General features: G+C 42.3%; 1 protein-coding gene across 6 annotated transcripts in view; it reads left to right on the forward strand.

Moving 5' to 3' along the window:
* The window catches only part of SEMA6A (semaphorin 6A), a 113,861-nt gene that overhangs the window by 1,716 nt on the left and 88,648 nt on the right, over positions 1-23,497 (forward strand). Inside the window, exon 1 of one of the 6 annotated variants that reach the window (XM_021380552.1) lies at positions 48-532. The exons of 4 other annotated variants lie outside the window; for them this stretch is intronic. The gene's annotated coding sequence lies outside the window, so the exon portion shown is untranslated. Of the gene's footprint in view, positions 1-47; positions 533-23,497 lie in introns of those variants that run through there. One more of the 6 variants, XM_021380553.1, reaches the window with a different exon arrangement.

Consider the following 23,497-nt stretch of genomic DNA (forward strand, 5'->3'; position numbering starts at 1 on the left):
ACCCCCGCCGAGCCCTGCCGTCGTTCCCGGAGAGGGAGGCAGAAAGTTTGGGTTTGCTTCGCGCCGGAGAAAGTACCTGCGAGAGCTCGGCCGTCCCACCGCCCCTCCTGCCCGGGGGAGGCGCTTCGGGGGGTGGCTGCAGGCGGGGGAGCGTTGTGAACGCGGTCCTCCGCGGCGGTGATGTCGTTCTGCCCGCTGGGGCACTGCGGGTGTCCTGCCTGCCCCGGTCCGGGTGAGTGTCGGGCTGAGCTCCGCGGACGGGCGGCTGTGTCTTTGCTTGCCGTGACCGCTTGTTCCGAGGGAAATTAGCTCTCCTGAGCAAACTGCTGCTTTTGAAGTTGGCAAACCCGCGCTCGCGTGCCGAGGTCTGTGCAGCACGCATCTTTTCGTCGGTGTGGACGGAAAATTGTTCGACTGATAGGCCGGCAGAAGCGAAGGCTTTAAGTGGTCCGTGGTAAAGCACGCTAATTCCTGACTCCGCAAGAGGAGCGCTTGGTCCTCCGAAGGGGTGCACACATGGACTATGGATGTAGTAAGTAGTGAAGAGCTGAATCTCCACGACCGTTTTCTGCCACAGGGCTGCGTGCGGTGGCTTACTATGTGACACAGATTGGGCTAACTTTTGTTTACTATCATCTGGCACGCGTATTAATTATTAAGCTAACCTCAAAGATAGGGGGGAAATCATGCCTCTAGCTACTCTATCTTTGCAAAAAATCGTGTATTTGCAATTCGGTGAAGTATTCTCTTGTCAGTAAGCTTTACTTGCCGGGTAAATCCTTCGGCGTCAACGTGAGAAAGTCCAGCAGAGTGAGGCTCCTCTCGTCGCAGAACTTGTAGAGATTTTGACAAGTCTGTGGCACGTCTCTGACAGCAGGATTTATGCAGCCGCTATAACGTTCAGGGCTTCCTTTGCCATTTGTTTTCGGACAGCGAAATGATCGTGCCCTGGTTAACTTTTGTGGGTTTTTTTTTTTTTTTTGCTTGTTTGTTTGTGTGTGTGTTTTTAATGAGACTAACCTAGTGTGTTGTGAGGAAAATTGGGTCTCCTCCAGCAAGCCATTTTCTTCACGGATTTGCCTCATATGCGTTTGAAAGGAAACACTATAGCGTCAGTAAGATTGGGGAGGTTTGCCACTCTTCTTTTTTTTAAAAAAAAAAAAAAAAGAAAAGAAAATGCAGTTGCCAAAGCGTTTCAATGTCTAGGGTATAATTTGGTCTGAAGGGATCCTGTTTGTCATGTGGTGGCTTATCCTAAGATATAATGCAAAGAGAAAATACATTAACTCTCTGTAAAGGCAGACAACTTCCTATGCATAAAAAATGTTGATCTTGGTTCTCTCCCACTCTTCACTGAAGAAAATCTCCGGCTTTCAAGTAAGTTTATCTCAGGAGCGGAATGCCCAGATGAAGTTTCTGCCTGAATGCACAATGAATTTAAAAATAGCAATTAATACCATAAAGTGTAATTGCAGTGTTTGCTTTTCCTGTAGTGGGAATCAAGTGCTTGAAGCATGGATGAGTACTTAGAAGGAAAACGAATCATATGGTCACAGATGTTCTGTGTATTCTCAATTAGTCTACATCAAAACTGTTATTCTTACTTCCAGTGGCAAAACCAGCCTTATGAGATAAACTTGTAGTTCTTGAACCAAAAAATAGTTGGACGCTAATGTCTGTGAGAAGCGTGTTGATGCCACCTCTCCAGCTGCTTGAAGGTGGAAGTGAATATTAACCATAGTCTCCTCTTAATGTTTGCAAATTAAGAAATGAAGTTATTGCCGTTTGGAGTGAAGGAGGAGGTAGGTCGGGTTTGGGAGAAGGAGTTGTCCTTTCTGATTTTTTTTTGAGGGGAAAAAGAAAGAAAAAGAAAAAAAAAAAAGAAAGAAAAGCAGAAAGATCAGATTAATGACCTGTGTTAAATCCAGAATAGAACTGTTTGCATTAAAAAGGAAGTAGGTTATTGTGAACTTGCTTGTGCGTGTTTTGTGAAGGGAAGGGGAAACTTGTCATCTTGTTTTGAAGAGCCATACATAAATACGCATGAAAAGAGTTCACATGGTTTGCAGCAGGAGAGGCATAAAATGTTTTCGGATTAAATTGACCTGAGCTAATATATGTCTTGCATCCAACTTGTTTGCAAAAACGCATTGTTACGCTTCCTGGTCAAATGCTTTGTGTATAGTATCTGATTCCCATGCGCTACACCAGAGTGCTGAAAAGAAACGACAGGGTAAATTCTGGTAAATAAAATTCTGTTCGGCACAGCTTATGCTAGAGAAAAGTTGAACTGTACTGGAACAGAAGTCTTCACTATCTTAATTTGATACAGATGCTACGGTATGTTACCTCCGACTATTCATTTTTTAAGGAGGTAAACCTTTAGCCCTTGTCCTTCCCAGTCTTGCTTGCCCAGCTCAGCCCTGCTTCTTGGATGACTGGATGAAACTAAGGGCTGTTGCTGAATATTACTCAGATAGGGCCACTCTTCCACCATGTGACTCCCCCTGCTTTCTGGTGGGAATCTGTGCTTGGTGAGGACCTGAAACTGTGGTCTCAGTCCCTTTGTTGTGGATTGACCTTCAGCATTCAGTCGGACTTCGGTCCACATCTTCTGGAGCAAGCAGCATCTGACACAGCCCTACAGCAAACTGTGGCAAGCCTTGCCTGGACAGGGAAACAGAAAAAAGAGAGGAGTGAGCAATGCATTCTACTGCTTAGCACGTCATCACCATTAATTCTGTGCATCAGACCACCCTGAGCTGGATGAGGAGTAGGGTGGTAATTACAGACAGCAGTGGAGTCAGGTCCTGCAAGACGAAGCAACCAGAAACGGGGTTTAGTGGCAAAAATAAGCAGCTGAGAGAAAACTCAAGCCTGAATATAAAACCTCTACATAGGAATGTTTTCATTCTGAGCCTGTTGCATCTATCTCTTGAATAAGGAGCAGCCTGGATAGGGTCTGCGAAGGCAGAATCGCACATCCTACTTGAAGTGCAAACCAAGCAGGCCAGGGTTTTTATTTCTTTTATGTGCTGTCTTCTGAGAGGATGACGCCGTGGAAATAGCTGAATGTTAACATTTATACAGTGTTAAGGGTTCGTTAACTGGTCTCAGCAAACGAGTCTTTGAGTTTGGGTCTTGACTACAACATGACAAGTATGGCAGCACGGCTCAGGCGCTGCTTTAGGATTTAAAGGGAAGAGTGCCACCTACTGTGTTGTAATTATACATACTGCACGTCCTGCATGTCCTCTGGAGTTCCCAAGGTGCCCACTTGCATCTCCTATTTTAGCAACTGGATAGAAAAACATTCAAAATTCATAGTGATACGGGAACTGAAAAAAAAATAGGATATCTTATAGCATCAGGATATTCAGGAAGTCCTGGAAATGGTTTATTAAAAGACATGCATAGATGTATTTGCTATTTTTGTCACTTCAGACTTATTAAAGCTGCTACCAGCTAATAGTGGGGGGCACGGGAAACAGGAAAGGGGGTTGGAGTTCTATGCCACCCTCCATAAATTTATCATATTCTCAGCTTTTGTGAGCCAGAAGAACATAAATGAAGCTGCCAGATTTATGCCTTGTGAAATCTGAAGTTTAGGTCCACTGTATTTAAAAAAAAAAGAGTAGGAAAGAAAGAAAGCAGATGTCACCTTTTACAAAACAGCTTCTAAAAATGAAGAAGAAAGTCAGTAAAAAAACCACCATGAATTATCTCATAATTCACTGGCAAGAAAAACAAACCAAAAAAAAAACACCCTCTTTCCCAGTGTGGAATTGTAGTTATTTATCAGCAAGAAGAAGGGGTGTGTTATACTCTGTGTGAATGCAGAGCCATCTCTGCATGGAAGGAATCTCCCCCAGTCCCCAAAGTGTTTCTGTAGTGGCTGAAACAGAGATGTAAAATGAAGAGGATAAACCAGCCATTAGCAGAACTGCCAGTTGCTGTATCTCTAGAGTGAAGACATATGGCAATTCGCTGCATTCCGTGATGACCTTTCCTTTAAAAATATTGTTAATAACAGGCATTTCTATGTACGGTATTTATAACAGATACTTGAAATTCCTTGAAATTTGTATGTCATGGACTACCCCATGCTTTTTCTTTTTTTAAACCACTGCAAGCTGCTAATGGGGAACTTCACGCAGAAGCACACTTTTACATCATTCTTGGCATACTGAAGGTAAGCACATCCAAGGCAGGTGCCCAGCATTGCATGTATGCTGTCTTCCCATTGGGAAGCCTTTGGTTCCTTCTCCTCCTCCCTCCCCAGATGAAGCCATGCCTTGGCTGCAGCGCTGTACCCGTAGCAATAAGGGCAAAAAACATGTCCCTGTACTTCTCTCCTCTCTGTAGCCTTTTGTGAAAACTTAATGTTGATGCAATTGGAAATAAGGAATATTTTTATTTCATCATTTCACCTTAATCTGAGACTGTCTAGTGGATGGGGAGTATAATAGTGGTGTTTTTTTTGTTTTTTTTTTTTTGTTTGTTTGTTTTTTTCTGGAGATAATAGTGGGAGTTTGATTACGTGCTTCTAAAAAAGGTATTCCTCACCTCCCATTAATTTTGCCATGACCCTGACAGACTCGTGGGGCCTTCAAGTAATGAAAATGCATAGATAACAAAATAGATGTAGTAGGGAGTTCCAGTTCAGCAGGTTGGAAGAACTGTGCTCTTATGTGAATCCCCAGCACAATGGGGAAAAACTGTGTCCAGATATATTCCCGACTGCAGCAAACAGTTATTTCTACTTTCTTATCTCCGTCAGCTCACCTTTGCTCAGGTGTTCTATACGTCGAGCATTTTTACGTATGGCTTTGATAGTCTGACTGGAGATGTGCTGTGTTGGTTCCTTCACTGTTGTTGGTGGACATTTATCCATTGCTTGCACTCAGGGCAGCCGTTCATTGACATGTTAATGAGAATTTGAACCGTTCGTAGTTCTGTCCAATATTTTCTTTATAGGAGAAAAATAATGTGGTTTTGTTGATGCCTTTTGAAATCTACTTTTTATTGGTAGATTGAGACGGATTTTATGCTAATTCCTTTCGCATTCCTGAAATATGGCCTAGCTAGGCACTGTCGCTGGGATCTTCATCTATTAATCATGGAAGCTGCTTTCTTATTCGGTTGCCATAGTTTCAGTGCCTCAGATAGTGTTGGGGTGCCTTGGGAAAGGCTTGAGATATACTTGGACTTGCAAGCCTTGCAGTTATTTTGGCAGTGGTAGAGCTCTGAAGGAACAGAGAACGGCATCCAGCATTATTCAGAGTTGGATTAAAAGAGGAAACTTCTGGATATGTCTCTCTGGACCTTGTTATGTGAACATCCAGCTGATACTTACTCCCAAGATTTGCTTTCTGTTTTGTCTAGCTGGTAAAATCGTGCACTTCAGAGACTAATGGCTACCTTTATGCTCTGCGAGAGCAAGAAAGGCTTTTGATTAGTTCTGCTGATAAATGGTTGGGTAAATTAGGGGATTTAAGGTTTCCTAAGCAATCAAGGTAATTTGTTTTACATTCTCTTTCAACCCAGCTTCGTAAAACATGACATCATGTTTGAGACTGAGTTAACGTTTATTGTTTCCATTGTTACCTTAAATTTAATAAAATGACAATGAGTACCCTTCTGTTAGCTGAAGAGCAGCTTGAATTACAAAGTAGCAAAGGGGAAATAAACTTCTGTCAGAACTGGTGTTCTTTCAGCACTGTGTTGACATTGGCAGTATTTTTTTAATTATGTTTCAGTATCTGTCTATGGCACTAAAACATGGATATTTTCAGAAACGCAGTGCTGTTAGTAGTTGGGAATGGCTTTTTTTTTTGACAAATGAGAAGAGTGGTAAAGTAGTAAATAGGAAGAGTTAATCTAGCAAGAAAGTAGCTGGAAGACCATGACTTTTCATCCTGTGCTAATCGTTAGCAGTTGTGGTCGGCTACAGAGAGTATAAAAAAGCAAACGTTGTTCACGAGCAAATCAGGACCTTTTTCTTTTCCCATTGAGCAAAAAGGAAAAAAAAAATCATCGCTTCCATGAGGCACATGTGTGAGTAGATATTTCAATTCCATTTCTATTCCATTTTACGTTACAGCATCTCCAGCGTTAAGTGATTTTCCTCTAGTTTTAATGAAACTGTTCGGTTCTTGCACAGATAAGTTTGATAGATATTTTCTGTTCACAAAAAAAAAAAAAAAAGCCTTGAAAATTCTCATCAAACAAAGAATCATCTTCAACTGCACAGCTCTGAACTTAAAGAATACAGAGTAATTTGAGCTAATCTTGAAAATTAGCCACTTTTAAAACTTTCAGATGGTTTGTTTGCCTTCAAAGACAAGTTTTAAAGCTTCACTCTGGGACTTTGCTACCCAGCCTTGTCATTTTTTCAAGTGAGATCAACAAGCAGATTGAGAACATGTGCCTATTATTTGTAATCCACCCTCAGGACTCCTACCAGCTGAACAACTTTGAAGTCCAAAACTTTCACATGAATTTTAATGATGACAAAGTTTGTTTGCTGGTGGATGTACAGAAAATCTGTGTCTCCAGCTTTGAACTCTCACGTAGTTTCTCTTTTGCAGTCTGGCTTTTGCATACTCTGTTGTATGTGCATATTTTACACAAAATGAATCCCACATTTTTTCCCGTTAAACCTGTAATGGATATGTATCTAGCAGACTGGCAGTCTGATAGGGCAAAATAATACGCCCTGGGCATTTTGTAGTTGCATTTAGAAGGGAGCTTGTGATTGCTAAGAAAATTTTGAATACTGAGAAACACTGGAGGTCAAAAGCTGTAGAAGTACAAATGCAATTGTTGGAATTTTTAAAAGTTTCTTTTTGTCCATTTTTTCCTCAGAGTTTATTACACTTCATCTAGTTTCAGATTAGGCATAGGATCGATCTGTATAGAAATGAATTTAAGTGGTTCTGTAATGGGCGTTTATTAACATTAAAGATTTTTATTATTTGTTTTTTTTTTTTTTGCACCTGAAATATTGAGATGTGAATGATGAGTAATTGTGCGCTCAGTATAGAGGCTTGGCCTTATCTTTGTAAGAGAGTAAGGAAGAAATTCTCCTGAATACCTCAGCAGCAAACCGTCAGCATAGTTCTTTCAGTTTTATTTGTGGTTGGCCAAAGTGTTGCACATCACTATGCATCTGTTTTCTGATCCCATCAAGGAAGTAAGATGATTATTACTGGAGAAGTGTTATAGTTGTGCCTTTATTTTTTTTTAGCAATTTTTTACAGTCTGTTTTGGAAACCTTGCATGTATTGAGTAGCATCTCAGTGCCTGAGTACTTCTGGAATGCTAAGGCTTGGCTTGGGCTGGACAGTAGTGAAGGGACAAGATGGAGGGAAGGTCCTCCCAGTGCTGCTACTGAGCTACCCAGTACCTGGCCCAACACGCAAGGCATAGCTCTGTGTTCCTCTCTGATGACAGCACAGAAGTTGAGTCCCAGAGGATCATGTCCTGAGCAGTACTTCACTCCAGGAGCATGGCTAAATGCCTCCTGGTATTTGATTCAAAATGCCTTTTTTATTATACAGAGAGGAACATGGGCTGTTTAACTGCAATCTTGGACCTTGGGTCATAGTCTTTATAGTAATGGCTTTTCATCATAGCCCTCTAATAAAAGAGGGTCATAATGTATCAAAATCAACTTTCGAATTCATTTTTTTCTATATGAACAGGATTTGATACTGTGTGTATAAACTTCCACTAGGGTTCGACTCATTCCACTCCTGAGTAATTTGTGCTCGTTAATTACAAATGCCCACCTTTCACAGCTGCAACTTATTGATCTTAACAAACAAGGAGAAATGGCCTAAAATGAAAATGATTTTTAAAACTCACCATCATCTGTTACAGGGAGGCGGTTATATAACATGGTTTTAAGAACTGTGTCCACCCAGCAAGGTATTCCTTTATAGAAACAGTTCAGGCATCAAATTTTCTGCTCGAAGAAGGAGCAGATAGGAGAGTAGTTTCGGGTTTTACAAAGAAGGAAGAGGACAAACATTTTTCTAATGATTCTTTGGGATGCTTTTTTCCTCACCTGGTAAAGTTGCTGTTGAATTTGAATAGGAATGTGTCTTTCTTTACAAAGAACTCAAGAACTGAATCCTTAAAGAGCCATCGTGGGAAGAGGAAAGATTTTTGCATGAGCCACTACGCTTTTTCGTTTTTATCTGCAAGGTGTTTCCTTTTAATTCTGTTGCAGGGAAGTTCAGCATGTTCAGATAGGCTGATTAATTCCGTCACGAGACGTGTGTGTTGTAGGGTGGTGTCGTCCCTTTTTGCTTTATCCTGTTCTAAGCGTAAGACCTAGAGATACTGCCAGAACACTTCCTTTCCCAAGATTAAAAAAAATAAATAAAAGAAACCCCGTTCCCGTTCAGCAGCGTGAGTAGTCCAAAAGGCCTGTATAGCCAACCAGGAGCTCATAGCCTGCAGGTGTGAGATGAAGGCTGGTGATGGTGAGAATAATGCAGTTTGGATTTGTCAGGACATTTTTCGTAGTGTGCTATGTAAGAGTATTGAAGATCTACCAGAGGGGGAAAAAAAAGCCCTACAATAAAAAGCACTGTCTAATGGAGTAAGTTCCCTGACACGCAAGTTTTATTTCCTTTTCAGCTCACCTTTGGTGTGTTCCCCCGACTGTTTTCATTTGTGCGTATCTGTGTTGGTGTCGTAAGCTCTCTCCTGCATCCAAAATCCTGGAGGTGACATCATCTGCAAAAAATCACCAGTCGCTCCCACCTTCGTGTGGGAGAAGCAGCTCAGCCTGGCCTGTCTGGTAACACTTTGCTGCAATAAACGCTGGTGGTGTGCAGAAGGGTGGGAGATGTGGGCTGTTTAATGTCGGAGTGAGAGGTAAAGAGATCTGTAAAGAACGCTTGCATTCATTTACCTTCCATAGCAAATGGGTTCTTCAGATATTCTCCTCTAAAAGTTCAGCAATCAGGTTTCATTTAAGACAGATGAAAGAATCCACTGTTGCCACGGTCAGAGAATGTAAAGAACTTTTCAAAACCTGCGTGTGTGCTCACACCTCTGGTTGTTTCTTAGGAGGACTATTCCTGCTCTCCTCCGTTGTGCCATGCTCCCAAAATCTGAATGTTTAGATTCCTGCTGCAAGCCTTAACTTACATGGGTTTGTCACATTGGAACCAGTTGCATTACTCAAGTAAGAAAACAGAGAGAGGTTGGGCTGAGGAACAAAAATATATGTTAGCAGGTCCTAACTTTTTAACTGGCTCCATCACACGGGAAAATGAGGGTACGGTTTTGCTTCAGACACTGTCTGTATTTGTTTCACTAGGGCAAGGGGCTTGTCTAGAAAGGCTGTGCTCTACCTCATTCATAATAGTGGCATAACTCCTGCTGCTGTTCATTTCTGAAATTTAAAATTTGGGGGGGGGGAGGAATGAACTCATGTTCGTATTAATATCAAAACTATCAATAAGCCATTGTTCTGCTGTGTAATGGCACCTATATTTTAACTTCGTAGAATCTGTTGCTGGAGATTTTTTCAGCAGCAGCGAGCCTCCCAGTCGCCAGGCTGCTCCACAGCTGTGCTTCCCAGACAGCCGTTTGTGTTAGCCTGCTGCAACAACTGTCTGCATTTAAAATAATACAGTCTTGTGTAAGATTGAACAAAAATCCATTTACGCAAAGAGGGGTGGGTCTTCAGGATTGCAGCGCGTGGCATTTACTTAGCCTTGTTTTCCTTAGATTATACGTTTGAAATACTGAAAAACTGTCCGTGCTGCTGCACAGCGGCCTTAGAAATTGCTCCAGTTTTCAAGTGAAAAAGACCTTTTCAACTTTTGACACGGCTTCTAAATCCAGGGACAAAGCTAACTAATAGCATAGAGTGTAAAGAAACAGAATCTGGGCTTGGTCACATGCTTTTATGCTGGAAGTGAGCAATACTCGTCCTTTAAAGCTTTCCTGCAGCTTGTTCAACTGGGCTATTTCATTGTGAAAACTAGTGGGAGAATACACTCTGCTTTTTCTTTTGCATGTACCCTGCCCTCTTGTGTTTTAAAATCTCAGTGCAGACACTTCAGGCATCCAGCTGATAACTGGCATAGTGAAAAACATTGAGCAATAACAGGAAGTGATGGACACAAGCCACGCTCTTCAAAGGCACTGTGTTTTTATCTGTGTGTTGTCTTGCTGTTTGCAGCATGAGAAGCAGTATAGCTTTCAGCTTTCTTATGCAGACACAAGGGTGTTTAGAAGTGGGTTATCCAAACTGATGTGCAGAGAAGCCCTAGGAGTCATTTCACATCAGTGGGTAAAGGCCATAATGCATTTGATTAAAGCAAGGCATGCTCCCTACACGAGGAGTTGCTAACAAGGTTGTTTCACGTTTTTCATGTCTTAGCCCTGCTTTTACAGAAAATAAACCCATGTTTAGTTTCAGTGGTTGCACAATTCTGGTCAGATCTACAGGACAGATAAGATAATCAAACTACACAAGAGCAACCAGTTAAATGTAAAATAATACAATTTGTGCTGAGCAGGAACCGTGACAGAGAAAATGAGCAAAATGTTGTCCCAGCTTAACATTTACCTGGTCTACCTCATCCTCCTCCTGCTTAGCTTTTTAACAACCACGGGGAAAGGTGGCTGAAGACACAGCTTGTGTTAAGAAAAATTAGCCGTATCTTTTAGAGAAGGGAAGATAGGAAGAGGTTTCATCTCCTTTCAGCTGTATTTTTTTCGTTCTCTTGCTCAAACAAGAGGGTAAAATTTGCTCCAAGCTGTTAAATAGTTTCTGGCAGTAGTCCTCACGCTTCCCCTTACTCTTGTGAAGTATATTTTGTGCAGCTTAAAAGATTCTTTATATACTCTCATGTTTAAACAGCCTCCAGAATTTAGAAATATATGAAAAGTTTTTCTAAGATGAAGAACAAACTGCAGCAACTTCACGCTGTGCCAGTGTTTAGAAGTAGTAGTAATTCGTGTAATACTTTATTCTTAGGAATCAGATAGAAATATGTGGGCTAAACTTGCTGAAGGCCATTTAAATTTTCCAGTCAATTTTTTAACTTCTTGAAAGAAGATGCACATTTGGATTTTACCTCAGGTCAGCCCCCTGTGAACTCAGTGCTTACTTCGAACCCTTTCATTTATGTATTGCTGAGATGCTGCATCTTTCAGCCTTCCTTTTCTTACAAACAGTCATATTATGGATCCAGAGCAGGTAGAATGTACATTCCAGAAGGGATTTCTAGCCATCTTGCAGTGACTAATGGCACTCAATCCCAAGCGCTCAAGTCTCAACAAATAGAACTTGGAGGGAGTGAGATGTGGGTTTTGTTTTGTTTTGCTTTGTGTTGTTCTACTTCAAAGCAGGATATCCACAGAGGGAGTTCTGCATGTTTTGAAGTCATTCTGCTCTCCTGCTGATCTCTTGAGATCTGCACATACGGAGAAATCAGCAGAAGGGCGCAGTTGACTGGTCAGGTTGCCTACGCTCTTGCTGATCTGGATGCTGTTGCCTTGCCTTGGGTCTTTACCCTCATGCCTCTACTGAATCTGCTTTGCCAGATACCGTCTCCTGGGCACTGCTCCAGGCATCCACAGAATTGGGTTGCCCGTGGTAGAAGACCACTTAGGAAAGGTGTTGTGCTAGCGTCTACGTGCTGCAATTGCTGTATGGACAGGTGATTTAGAGAAAACTTCTCGCTTCTGAGCCACACTGACACCTCTTCTTGTCCTCAATCTGTGTTTCAGTAGTAGATCTGTAAGCCTGCAGTCATTTCAGACAAAGCCGTGGGTATAAAGCTGCTGTAAAGCAACTGTCATTGTGTATGGAGAAAAGGGGATGTGTGCATAAAGAAGGCTCCCAGCTATTTGGTCTCATCTGACTAGGTCTCACTTCTTTAAGAAGACTGAAAGCAACCAGTTTTTCCCACTGTGCACCATAGACTTTGTTGGCATCTGTCCCAAGCTCATCTCGATGGACACTGAATAGCCTGGGAAATAGGGAGCGTGTACACTGGAGGGGACACTGGATTTTCAGTGGGAGCAGTGCAAGGTGAGAAGGGCTCACAAATTCAGAGGACAAGAAAAGGTGGTTTCTGTAACTGTGGTGCAGTCTGGAAGAAACAGAGGAGCCACTGAGTGACCAGGTGATTAATTCTAGCTAGACAGATTGCCTTTTAAGAAAGAGATGTGACACTCCATAGAACATTGCACGCTTGTGCTGGAACCTGTGATTTCCTAGGAGCATATGCAGTACTTCCACTGACATCAATGGACGTGAAACAAGGAAGCTGAGTTTGACTATGTCTTAAAAAACAAGAGGGCATCTTTAAGTCACTACTGTCATTCTCTGCTTTGAACTCCACATACCTATGTATTATAGCTTAAGATACAAAAATACTAAACATTTTTCTGATCAAGCAAGACTAAATGGAAAACTAAGGACAAGATGTTTCCCTGACCTACAGAAAAATCCTTACTTTTTATCACTTTAAATTAAATCTTCTGCCAGAACTGAGTACTTAGTGCTATTTTCTGCATTAACTCAGCAGGTTAAAGGATGGGAAGCTGTGTTGTCCTGCTGAAGGATATGTTGGAGGAGAATAAATAATACAGAATTTATCCGCATCAATATTTGTGGTGTCTTTGAAGTGTTAATAATGCTTGGAAAAGTTTATATGTCAGGTTAATGCCTGCTCTGAAAGCTTGTGGGAGAAACTGCAAAAAAGCTATGAATAATTTCCAGAAAATTGATTTCTTTCTTTCTTCCATAGCAAAACAGCTAAGATGGCCTAGGTCGAGGTATTGCTATCTTGACCGTATTTTTTGGACTCAAGCTTCATTCAAAATATTGTAATGAAAGGAGAGGTTTCCAGAAACCAAGAGTCCAAGGGAACAGTTGCAGGCATTTGTCTGCACTGGTACACAGGGATAGGAGGTGCCAAAATAAAGGAGAGGGCAGGATGGAAATGCTTTACTTTGTGACAGACCTGCAGTTTAGAGCAGAGTGATTCCTTTGTGATAAGAGTCTCTGTTAAGAGTATGTATGAAGCTAAGACTGAAAAGAGTGGATGGCGCAGGAGAGATGAAAGGGACATTGTTTGTCTCTCTGCCCAATTTCTTTATCTTTCATGTAGAGCTTGGTAGGTGATGGGGATAAAGCCCACAGCGGTCTCTCCTATGTCCCCGTGCCCATTCCTTGCACTGGAAAATCCCACACAAATCCTTTGACTTCTCTCTCAGACTGCTGCTAGAGGAAAGAAAAAGGATTTCCATCATTGCCAGGCCTCTCTAGTGATGGGCAGCTCTGTGAGGCAGAGATTGGTACACAGTAATTATAATTAGCCAAGAGGTTGGAGGAGGCTTTGCAAAATATGCGTTTTGAGGAGAGCTGCCGAAGGGCTGTGTGGTTTTCTTGCTGCTGGGCCAGTGGTGAGGTCAGGCGGCAGCAGCCTTGTGGGAAGGGCATTGGCATCACCCTGTGCAGCTGGCTGGTCGGCTGTGTGAAGCAAGTTCATGGCTTCCATCCAGTTTCCACTGAACTAATAAAACTTCTTTAAAAAAAAAAAAAAAAAATTACTGCACCTGGCGCTGTTTGGGAAAACTGTCAGCAGCCTCAGCGGGGAGGCAGAAGCCTAGGTCAGCACAAGGGTTAAACTCCCTACAAGTGAGATTTTGATGCGTTACGCCTCTTTAAAAGAGGTATCCTGTGCAAGGAAAGGGGAGAAGCTGGTGGCTCTGCAGGCAGCAGGTCCCAGGCACTCTTTGCCACCGTGGTGAACTTGAGCCTCGTGCTGCAGTGAGCAGGGCTTGCCTTCGTGCAGATGACAAGTGTGGGGTTCTGCGTGGCAATGAGGTAAGGGCATTGCGGCGAGCATCATCACTTCAAGGCATGACCCTGTAAGCCCTGACGTGCCCAGATGCGTGTGCGGCCCAAAGCCTGTTCTCCGGCCCAGGTCCTGGCAGACCGCAGAGGTAACACCTCCCGGAGCCAACCAGGAGTGCCGCATGCCGGCGGTAGCAGGGCAGTCTGCATGGCTGCCTGCCTGCCTTGTGGTGGACGTGAGCAATCTGGTATTTGTCACAGGTCTTAAAACTAAAACCGAGCATAAATAACGCACCCTGATGCAAGCGAGCGAGGTTTTTTAATAGCTGTTTCTAGGAATGAAACCAAACCTAAACCGTGAGGGAGAATACTCTCTGCCGTATCCAAAGTTTGTGTACAGAACTTCTTCAAATAAATGCTTTGTGAAAAATGACTTAATTCTGCTGTGATTATGAACTTTCCCAAACATGCTGTTTCGAATTATCTTTAAAATAAATTTGATTTGCAACAGCTGTGCCTCCTCAAGACCCTCCCTCCCCCCGTTTTATTTATTTAATTTTTTTTTTCAAAAGAAAAGAGCAAAGAAATCCTCAAATCATTTTAAACAAAGATTTTGTTCTTATTTTAAGCTAAAATTTGACCAAGTGTCCTGGTATTCATCAGATGGACGTGCTCATACTTGGGTAGGCTGCAAAGAGCTGTCTTTAGTTCAGACAGTTTCTTCAGTTCAGGGAGCATCGGGAGAGTATTGCTTGCTGTGTGTTGAAAACATGCTACGATCTAGCTTACTTGTTAATGATGCAGCTGGGTGTCAGACTGCTTGAACCAAGCTGCCGTTGCTGCATTGTAAATTAAACCACATACACAAGCTTCCCGTGTATTTTCTGTAGGTGGTGGGGTTTGGCCCGCAGCTCAGCTGGCTTACAGCACAGTGCCCTGCAGAAGAAGGCAACGTTTGGACACTGAGGAGCGGGTTTGCAGGAGGCAGCTCTGGTTCAAGGAGTGGAGATGTCCTCTGCGCTGTGGCTTCTGCAGATTGGTTTTCCCCTGGAGGTGCCCAATCTCACTTGCTGGGGCAATGCACTGCAGCGTTCTGGCTGGGTTAGGAGGACAGGTCTCCCCACTCCCAGTTTCCCCAGGCAGCTTTTGGGATGTGTGGCTGCAGCCTCCTTCACTGCAATTCCTGACATGAGCAAGGGCTGCAGGCATGGTATGCTGCCATGCAGCTCTGCTAATGAGCTTGACTGCTAATTAAATAAAATACAGAGTTGGCAGTGCCTTTGATATTTCGTTTTCAGTGTGGCCCTTCTGACTTGTTTAGAGTTTCAGGGTGGTCCTGAGGGAAGAGGTTTGGTAAGCAATTGCTGAGTTTGTATTATACTTTATCAACACTGAAATAAAGTTTTTAAAATACTCTTTTGTTCCATCCAAGCCAAATAACGCAATATAATTTTAAAAAGTAAGGCTGAGCAAAGACTGAACTTGCTATTTAGAAAGGAAAAAAAGATGTGAGAAAGTCCTTTTGTGGCGTTTGTTCATGGTTTCTTATATGCCACACATGTTTGGAGATACCTATGATGACTGGCAATCACAAGTGAAATAGCCACCTTACTTACAATTTGTTTCCTCATTCTCCTTCAAGATTACTTTAACCATTTCGGTCTTCTTAAACAGCTTCAGGCAGCTGCCATTTTCTCATAGGGAGGAAAAAAAAAAAAAGCAACAAAAATCCCCCAAAATTAAAGCAGCTCAGCTAGGGAGGTAGCCTTTTTACCCAGCAAATGGAGAACTTCCTACCCAGAAGCACATTTACCAGGGGTAAAACATTTTTTTTTGTTTTCTAAGGCTAGGGAATGGGTTTAAAATAATTGCTGTCACTTGGTAGGGTTAAGGGCTGATGGCCAGGTGATTTATGTCTGCTCATTGCTCTCTGTCAAGCACCTGTACTGTGCAGTGCTCTGAGCTGGAGGTTTTCATGCCTCTGAAGAGAAGCAGACTGCTTCCCTCCTTGTTATGTGACTCGGAGGTACCAAAATGGAAAGCATTGATACGCCTAAAAAATCTAGGCTGAGTCATTTTGAGATTTACAATTTTGAGGTAGTTACTGTTTTTTCCTTTCTTCCCCTTTCTGTCCAGCTTTGTTGACACATGCTAGCTTGCTAGAGTATTGTAGATATTCATGAAAGCCTGTAAAAATTTGCATGAAGCCAGAAATTAGTTTAAACATGAAATGCCACAAGCATTCAGCAATGCTTCTGTTTGTGACTCTTCTCTGATGTGGATGATCCAGTAGGTGGACTTCTGGTCTCAATGGCCAGTACAGTCATGCCAGTACAGTGGTGGTCTGAACAGTCTGGGATATGGACCTTGCTCTGCTGTTAGGTAAAAGAGTTTCTTGAGGATGTTTGTCTGCAGATTGAATGAAAAAAAATCACTGTTGCTTCTCTGGCTCTTTAACAGGATCAAGTCAACAGAATGACAAAGGAAAAGCTGAGATAACCATGTGGAACTTTGGCAGCATGGTAGTTTTCAGGCACTTTTCATGATGTCACCATTAGTGGCTTCCCTCAGTTACTTCACAGTGCTGATTTCAAGCCCAAAAACTAAAGGACTGCTTATTTACTGGTATCATTTAACACTTGAGAGAGTAGATCCCCATGTAATCTTTAGACAATCCTTTCAAGTGATGAATTTGGGGTGGCTATCAGGCTGGAGGTTCATTTCAGTTGTGTGTTTGTGTCTTCTAAATGAGAAAATTACAGCTTTAGAAATTGGCATTAGGAAGAGATTGTATTAGAGATTATGAAAATCTACAAGCATGAAAATTTGTATTTGGGAAAGGTGTTGAAGGATAGATGTGTTGTGCAGGATGAGCTCTCTGTTTCTTGTTAGTTCATTAACATTCAGCATGTATGAGAACTAATCTAGACATTGTAAAGGAAAATGGAAATAGAGCTAAGTAATTTTTCTTTGTAGGATTATGTAGAAGAGGATTCTGAGTTAGTTGAGACCCATTTACATGCTGTACATGGGAGAGTTGGACTGGCAGGTAAAGCACTGTAGGTTGTTTTCATTCTGCTTTTTTCAGTTGTAGACAAAGATGATTTGGGACTAGCTACTAAATACGTTGTCTTAGTCCCATTTTTTTTTTTTTTTCCAAAATGGAAAAAAAAACCCTTTTCTATCTAGGGATTTGAAGAGGTGTAATATTAATTGCCCACTCTGTATCTGTAGTAGAAAGTCTTCAAAGGTATCGGTTTTGTTATTTTGCTTAATAGTAAAGGTTAAAACTAAAGGGAATGTTTTGTTAGAGATGCATCTGATAATTCAAAAATAAAGGTGATTTTTGTGTTTTACTTTCACCAGGGGTTTGCTCTTATAATTTAGCTTTGTTTGTATTTACAGAGGCCTAAAGGAAGTGTCGCTACTTTCAGAACTGTTGAATTTTCAAGGCTTCTTGGTGAAATCTGTCAACTGAAGGTGCAGCAAGCTTCTGAAAGGCAGACCACTGGTATCTGCTTTTTGCTTGCAAGAACAGGCAGCACAAGCCTGTCCTTTAACAAGATCCTGCAGCTCATGTTTACCCAGAATCCCTGTAGACCTTTGGAATTGGGGGAAAAGGCTGTGGGATTGTCCAACTTCAGACTGGGAGAAATATTAAAATAATGAAAGAGTAATCTGAGCCATTATCCTCATTTTTCTGTTCCAGAAAGACTCTGTCAAGTATGGTCTTTCCTTACATCCAGACATGAGAGCAGGCTGGTGCTGTTTTCCTGGTGTCCCTAGTACTAAGAGATCAGTGTTGCCAAATTCCACTGTCCAGGTTTCATACATTGAAACCAGGAAACCTGTAAAGTGTTCAGAGGAACCACCAATTTCCCCCACTGTTGGAAATTCAGTTAATAACTCAATTACTCCATGCAGTTAATAACTCAATTACTCCATGCAGGAGCCAGAGCATCAAGGAAAAGTTTATCATCAGCCTTGCGATAAAAATTGCACAAGTTACCAGCACTGGCACGTATGAAAACTTTACTGTAAAGATATAAATATGTCCTGTAGGAACTGACAAGTGATCTTCTGGTGATTCTGAAGTTACCTTGGAAAAGATGTCAGTTTTTGTCAGCTGTCAACACCAAGGATGATGGGATGAACAAAGAAATGAAGACTTTTTAAACTTTGGTGTTACTGTTCATTCATTGTCAGCTATCTCGGAATAAACATGGAGACATTCCCTGTGAGCAAATAGAGCATGGAGCTAACGGCATGGCTTCGGAGCCAGGCATGTTTCATGAGAGTTTTCTTGCAAATCAGCTACTGGATCTAAGTCATGTTTTAAACAGATTTATTCATGGGCTGAGGGGCTTGAATGCAAGGTCACTGCAGAATCTGTCCTGTGGCTATTAAAGCAGAAGTTGGAAAATGCAAAGAAGCGTCTGGAACTGTATTTAAAAGCAAAATGTAAGAACAAAAAAAGTGTCTGCATTTCTGTGGGTTATGTTCAGTGCGTCCACACGAGAGGCATCTGAGAACAACTTTAAAAATTCAGGAGTGCTAGGGTAGTGTGAGAGGGAATTTGGGAAGAGCTTAACTCTTGGGAAATGGTTTTTTTTACAACTTGTGGAGCATTTGAAGGGCAGTAATTCAGGCTGTCATCAGCAGTCAGGCTCTCTCTGGGAAGTATCATCTGCAGTGAACCCTTTTCTTTCTTTTAAAAGAAAGAGCAGAATCTTGAGAACTTGTGTCTAAATGTCAGTCCTACTGTGTTTGAAAGTAGGAACCAGAGCTGCGAAATCAGGGCTGACCAAGAGCAAAAAATAGAAGGGAAGGTCACTCGAGTAGGCTGTACAGTCACCGCTACATCTAGCAGTGACCCTATTAAAAAGAATCTGCTAAAAAGCTGGGGATTTGTCCAGTAAATTCACTGCCAATACATTCACTGTCTGTTAAATGGATTTGCAGCAGCTCTGTGCCCACAGCATCTGGGTGCTCTCGTAGAGCAAACTGACAAGGCACAGCGCCTTTAGCCCTGTGTGTGCAGGCACTGGAGTGCAGGCAGGAGGAGTTGTCATGGCTCAGCATGGCGAAGTTCATCAATTTGCTCCCAGTGATGTGTACAAGAGCACTACAGCTCTGTTAGCACAGAGCTCTGCCGGGGTTTGTAAACACTCCTTTGTTTGGTGTAGACTCGCTGATTTTTTACCTTATCAATCAATGTATATGAAGTTTTCAGATATTCCATTGCTAGGGATAGTCAGTAGTAGTGTTCCTATGGAATACAGCAGGAAGTGATCTCATTTAAGTGAGTTCCTCTGGGTCAGCCTGAAAAGGAGCATAAAAGCTGCAAACAGAAATATTTTCTGGTGATGATCACAATGAATCAGGCAGGCCTGTGGATGTTAGGGATAATTAAGATTTTGCATCCACTTTCAAAAACGGTATATAGCCTTCAGATGAAGTAGATACATTAAATCAGTGCTAAGTGGAATCTCTTCCTTCTAGAACACAGTATGTGATAATTACTTGTCATTTAAAAAGTCCTACTTCTCCACATTAGATAGAAACCACATTTGCAGCCTGCCATTCTAATGTATGGACACTTTTGAAATAAAGTCAGTTAGCTGGAATGAATTTCTTAGCAGAAATCACAATGGTTAGTAGCTGTTATTGAATGTATTCTCACACAGCTAATTTGCAGCTCTTTGAGGCTCTTTGCTGTAGCAAAGTAACAATACTGTAATTTTCATGATTTGAAAGGAAGGGGGAAAAAAAGCAACAGACTGATTGCAGACTCTATACAAGACAGTTCCAGTTGCCTTCAGTAGCTTGTAATATCACCAGGACCGGCAGAAACCTGCAGGAGTCTTGCACGTGGCATTCTGTACAGCCCCTGGTTGCAGAAGCCTAGCTTGGGATGTGCTAGGGAGAGGTGTGTGAGGGCCATGTCACAGCCAGGGGCTGGTTGTGCTATGCCTGGAAGTCAGTAGGGTACAGAGATGTGCTGCTCACTGCTTCTTCCCTTTCTTTATTTCCCATACCAGTGGTGTTTCGGGAAGCAATAGTTAACGAGACAGCCTGGCAGCTCTGCACGCAGATCAGAAGATTCCTTTTCAGAGAATGGGCTTTTGCAGCTCAGCTGTACAGGTCTGTGTCTGGTATGCCCTTGGAAGGTGGATAAGAACACTGAAAGGGTCTGAAGCAAAAAAACGTGTCCTGCGAACTGGCCAAAAAAGTGCTAGCTGTGCACCAAAAGGAGGAACAGTGAGGATAAGAAGATATTTTTCATGTGTCTTTTTTCCAATTCCTTTTGATTTCAGAACGCAGTTTTTATTTTTGTTACTCACTGCGCTCAAAATGCAAAACTGCCAGACTTCATCTGAAAACCGATCGCTGCAGACCTCAGTGTTTTTTACATGCCTGCACTCTGAAGGACTGGGTTTTTCATTGATATGACCAGAGACATAATACATCAGGGTAAACAGAGGCTCCAAACTTTGCTGAGTGGAAGCGGTGGGAAGAGTTACCCCAGATCAGGCTGTTGTTTGCACTGGCTTTACCCATACCAGTGCAGTCAACAGCAGTTATTTGAGAAAAATTACTTCTGTTTTATTTGTTCAGGGAGCTCTTGTGCTTTCGGGGCTGAAAAAGATCTCAGAAAGCTTTTGAGCTTTCCCTTGATCTGGAGGGAGCGAGGGAAACAAACACCTTGTGTGCGTGGATGTCAGATGGCAGCTGTAGAGGAAACAGTGGAACTCGCAAATCACTGCCAACAGGACTGGGGTGGGAGGCAGGTTGGTAAGTGAAGGAACAGCCCGGTGCGTGTCAGCGTCCTGCAATCTTACCACCTCAGCTAAACTTTTAAATAACAGGAACAGGGAAGGTGGAAGTGGAATATCCTGTGCCCTTACTTGAAATACTTTTGTTGCTTTCGTTGTTTCCTGTAGTAGCTACACAGGATATCGAGCTGATTAGCCACAGCAGACCTCATCATCTTCACAGGAACCTTATAGGATGCAGTCTCTTGCTGAAACTGCAGCAGAAACTTTTTGCTATTTACCAGCAATGCCAAATGTTATTCCTGCCATTGAATATTTTGGAGAAACTAAGTACGGATGAGGATGTCAAAGATCTGAATTTTTTTTTTTTTCCCAGACCACACTTTCTCAGGCCTCTGCTTTTCATTGTACCTTTTATCTTTTAATATCTTCTTTTCTCTGTGTCTGCTTGTTGTCCAGGACATAGACAGGACTCACTGGTTACAACCACAGTTTAATTAGAAAGCATTGAACCCTGTGTGTGTGATCTTACTCTGAAGTGGCCCTACCTCAGCTTAACTCTGCATGCTTTGGAAGATTAGTATCTTTGAAGAAAAAAACTTCATATTCACATCTTTCTTCAGTTGTCTTCGCTTTCCCATAGATCCCAATATTGACAAGCTCCTAATCTTTACTGCAGTTCAACCAAATCCCTTCTTCTTCTGAAGAATTCACACTGAAATCCTTTATTCTTTCTTCTCTGTAATTGCAGCTGTTTTCTTTTCTACATCTTGATTGCAGTGGTGCCTGCTCCTTTGTATTCTTCCTTCTTTTGTTTAGTTTCTGTCTTTTTACCTCTTGGTATGTTGTCTGCTTGCCTTTGTCTTCCAGCACGTGACAGCATCTCAGGAGGTCTCATCTACAGGCTCTTTGATGCGTTGCATAGTCAGTCTTCGAGGAAAGCCAGCAACATCAGAGATCTCCAAGAAGCAGAGAGATTCATATTTGCTGATTCCCGTATTGTATTAATAAAGATATTTTCTTCATAAACAGCCTGGCATAGAGATGAGGCATTATTTATGCAAACAGTAGAAAAACATGGATGAGGTTCAGGCTGTGATCTGGAATCCCAGTTCCAGCTGTTTCTCATTTTTTTCCAAGGCAAAGGCAACTACCACTAACTCAGCCAAAAATTTTTGCATTGAAAGAAGAGACTTGAGCTCATTTCTCTGTTTCCTTGAAAATACTTTGGCCAACATAAGGAACGTGCTAATATCAAAACAGGAGCAGAGCCATTTTGGTGGTTTCATTTTTGGTAGTTTCGTGCCTACATCAAGTGTTAGCTATGATGTATGCTTGAGAATAAGCACCCTAAGGAACCAGTCGCTTGCAGGTCTTAGCTGTAAAACATATACCTTTCCTTTGTTTTAGGTTGTTAACTAATGGCCTGTGTACAAAATAGCAGAAATACCCACCAAAAGCATCTTTATCTTTAAGGAAGGCGTGCTTTCGTGTTCTTTACCTTTAAAACTGGATGTTTTCCTGTTGGTGCCAGTGAGAGTAAGCATCAGTCTTAAATCAAGAGAGAAATACTTGTACATGTGAGGTCAGAGGCAAAACTCTCCCTGACTGTGACTTTGTCCCAGCATCTTCTGCTGAGCAGTGTTGATTTATCAGAGGATGAAACGTTTTGGGTCCCCATCATTACTCCCTGTCAGCACAGTCTGTGCTCACAGCCCTCTGAACTGGTAGCAGACAGAGCTGCCTCTGGTGCAGACCCACCTCTGTTCACTCTCATCTGCATCAAGGCTGCTTTCTCTCCTCTTCTGAAACCTGGAACTCAGAAAAAGTGCTAGCACAGAGATGGGGTGTGTGCCTAAGAGCAGCACATACTGCTTCTCCATTTGGAAAGTCTGTAGTGATTCAAGCATTTTTATATTAACTCTGATGCCTCAGTAACTTCTGATTTGTTTTGTTGATTTTAATGATGGAGAAAGGGGGAAGTGAATATGGAGTTAATCCTTTGACTGAAGATAAATTCTCAAAAGGGAAAATGAAATGCAGAATGAGAAAAATCAGGAGAGTTGGATCACCTTTCATGCTCTGGGTTCAGTTTGCAAGTGGTTCTCCAAGGCAGTCTGGTTGGAATCCCTGGTGACAGGGTTGTTTCAGTACTCTAACAAGGAGTGTATCCAAGATACAGTTGCTCAGGTCTGGCCAGAAAAAAAATAACGAGCACGCTCTCTTGCACACTTTAAAGTTGCGCCAGTTGCAGCTGGCACTTAGTCAAACCTGTCATCACCTTCACTGCCTTTGAAAGAACATTTTGTTAAAAGGTGACGGCGTATGCCTTTCCCCTTGTTTAATCTGCACAACTTTTTATAAACTTAAAGTAAATAGAAGGCCTCTTAGGCTCAAGGAGGTCTCTAGTCCTATGCTGTGATTTCTCAGAAATAGAATCATGGAATGGCTTATGTTAGAAGCGACCTTAGTGGTCATCAAGTTCCAGGCCCCCTCGCCATGGACAGGGTTTCTACCCACCAGCTCAGGCTGCCCAGGGCCCCATCCAACCTGGCCTTGAACGCCTGCAGGGATGGGGCGTCCACAGCTTCTCTGGGCAGCCTGTCCCAGTGCTTCACTGCTCTCTGAGTAAAGAATTTCTTCTTAACATCTAACCTAAACTTATTCTCCTTTAGTTTAAAGCCATCCCCCTTTGTCCTGTCACTATCCGACCATGTAAAAAGTGGCTCCACTTCCTGGTTATAAGCTCCCTTCAAGTACTGGAAGGCCACAGTGCCACCCCACAGCCTTCTCTTCTCTTCTCTTCTCTTCTCTTCTCTTCTCTTCTCTTCTCTTCTCTTCTCTTCTCTTCTCTTCTCTTCTCTTCTCTTCTCTTCTCTTC

The sequence above is a fragment of the Numida meleagris genome, chromosome Z, assembly GCF_002078875.1.
Source record: "Numida meleagris isolate 19003 breed g44 Domestic line chromosome Z, NumMel1.0, whole genome shotgun sequence".
Classification (NCBI taxonomy): domain Eukaryota; kingdom Metazoa; phylum Chordata; class Aves; order Galliformes; family Numididae; genus Numida; species Numida meleagris.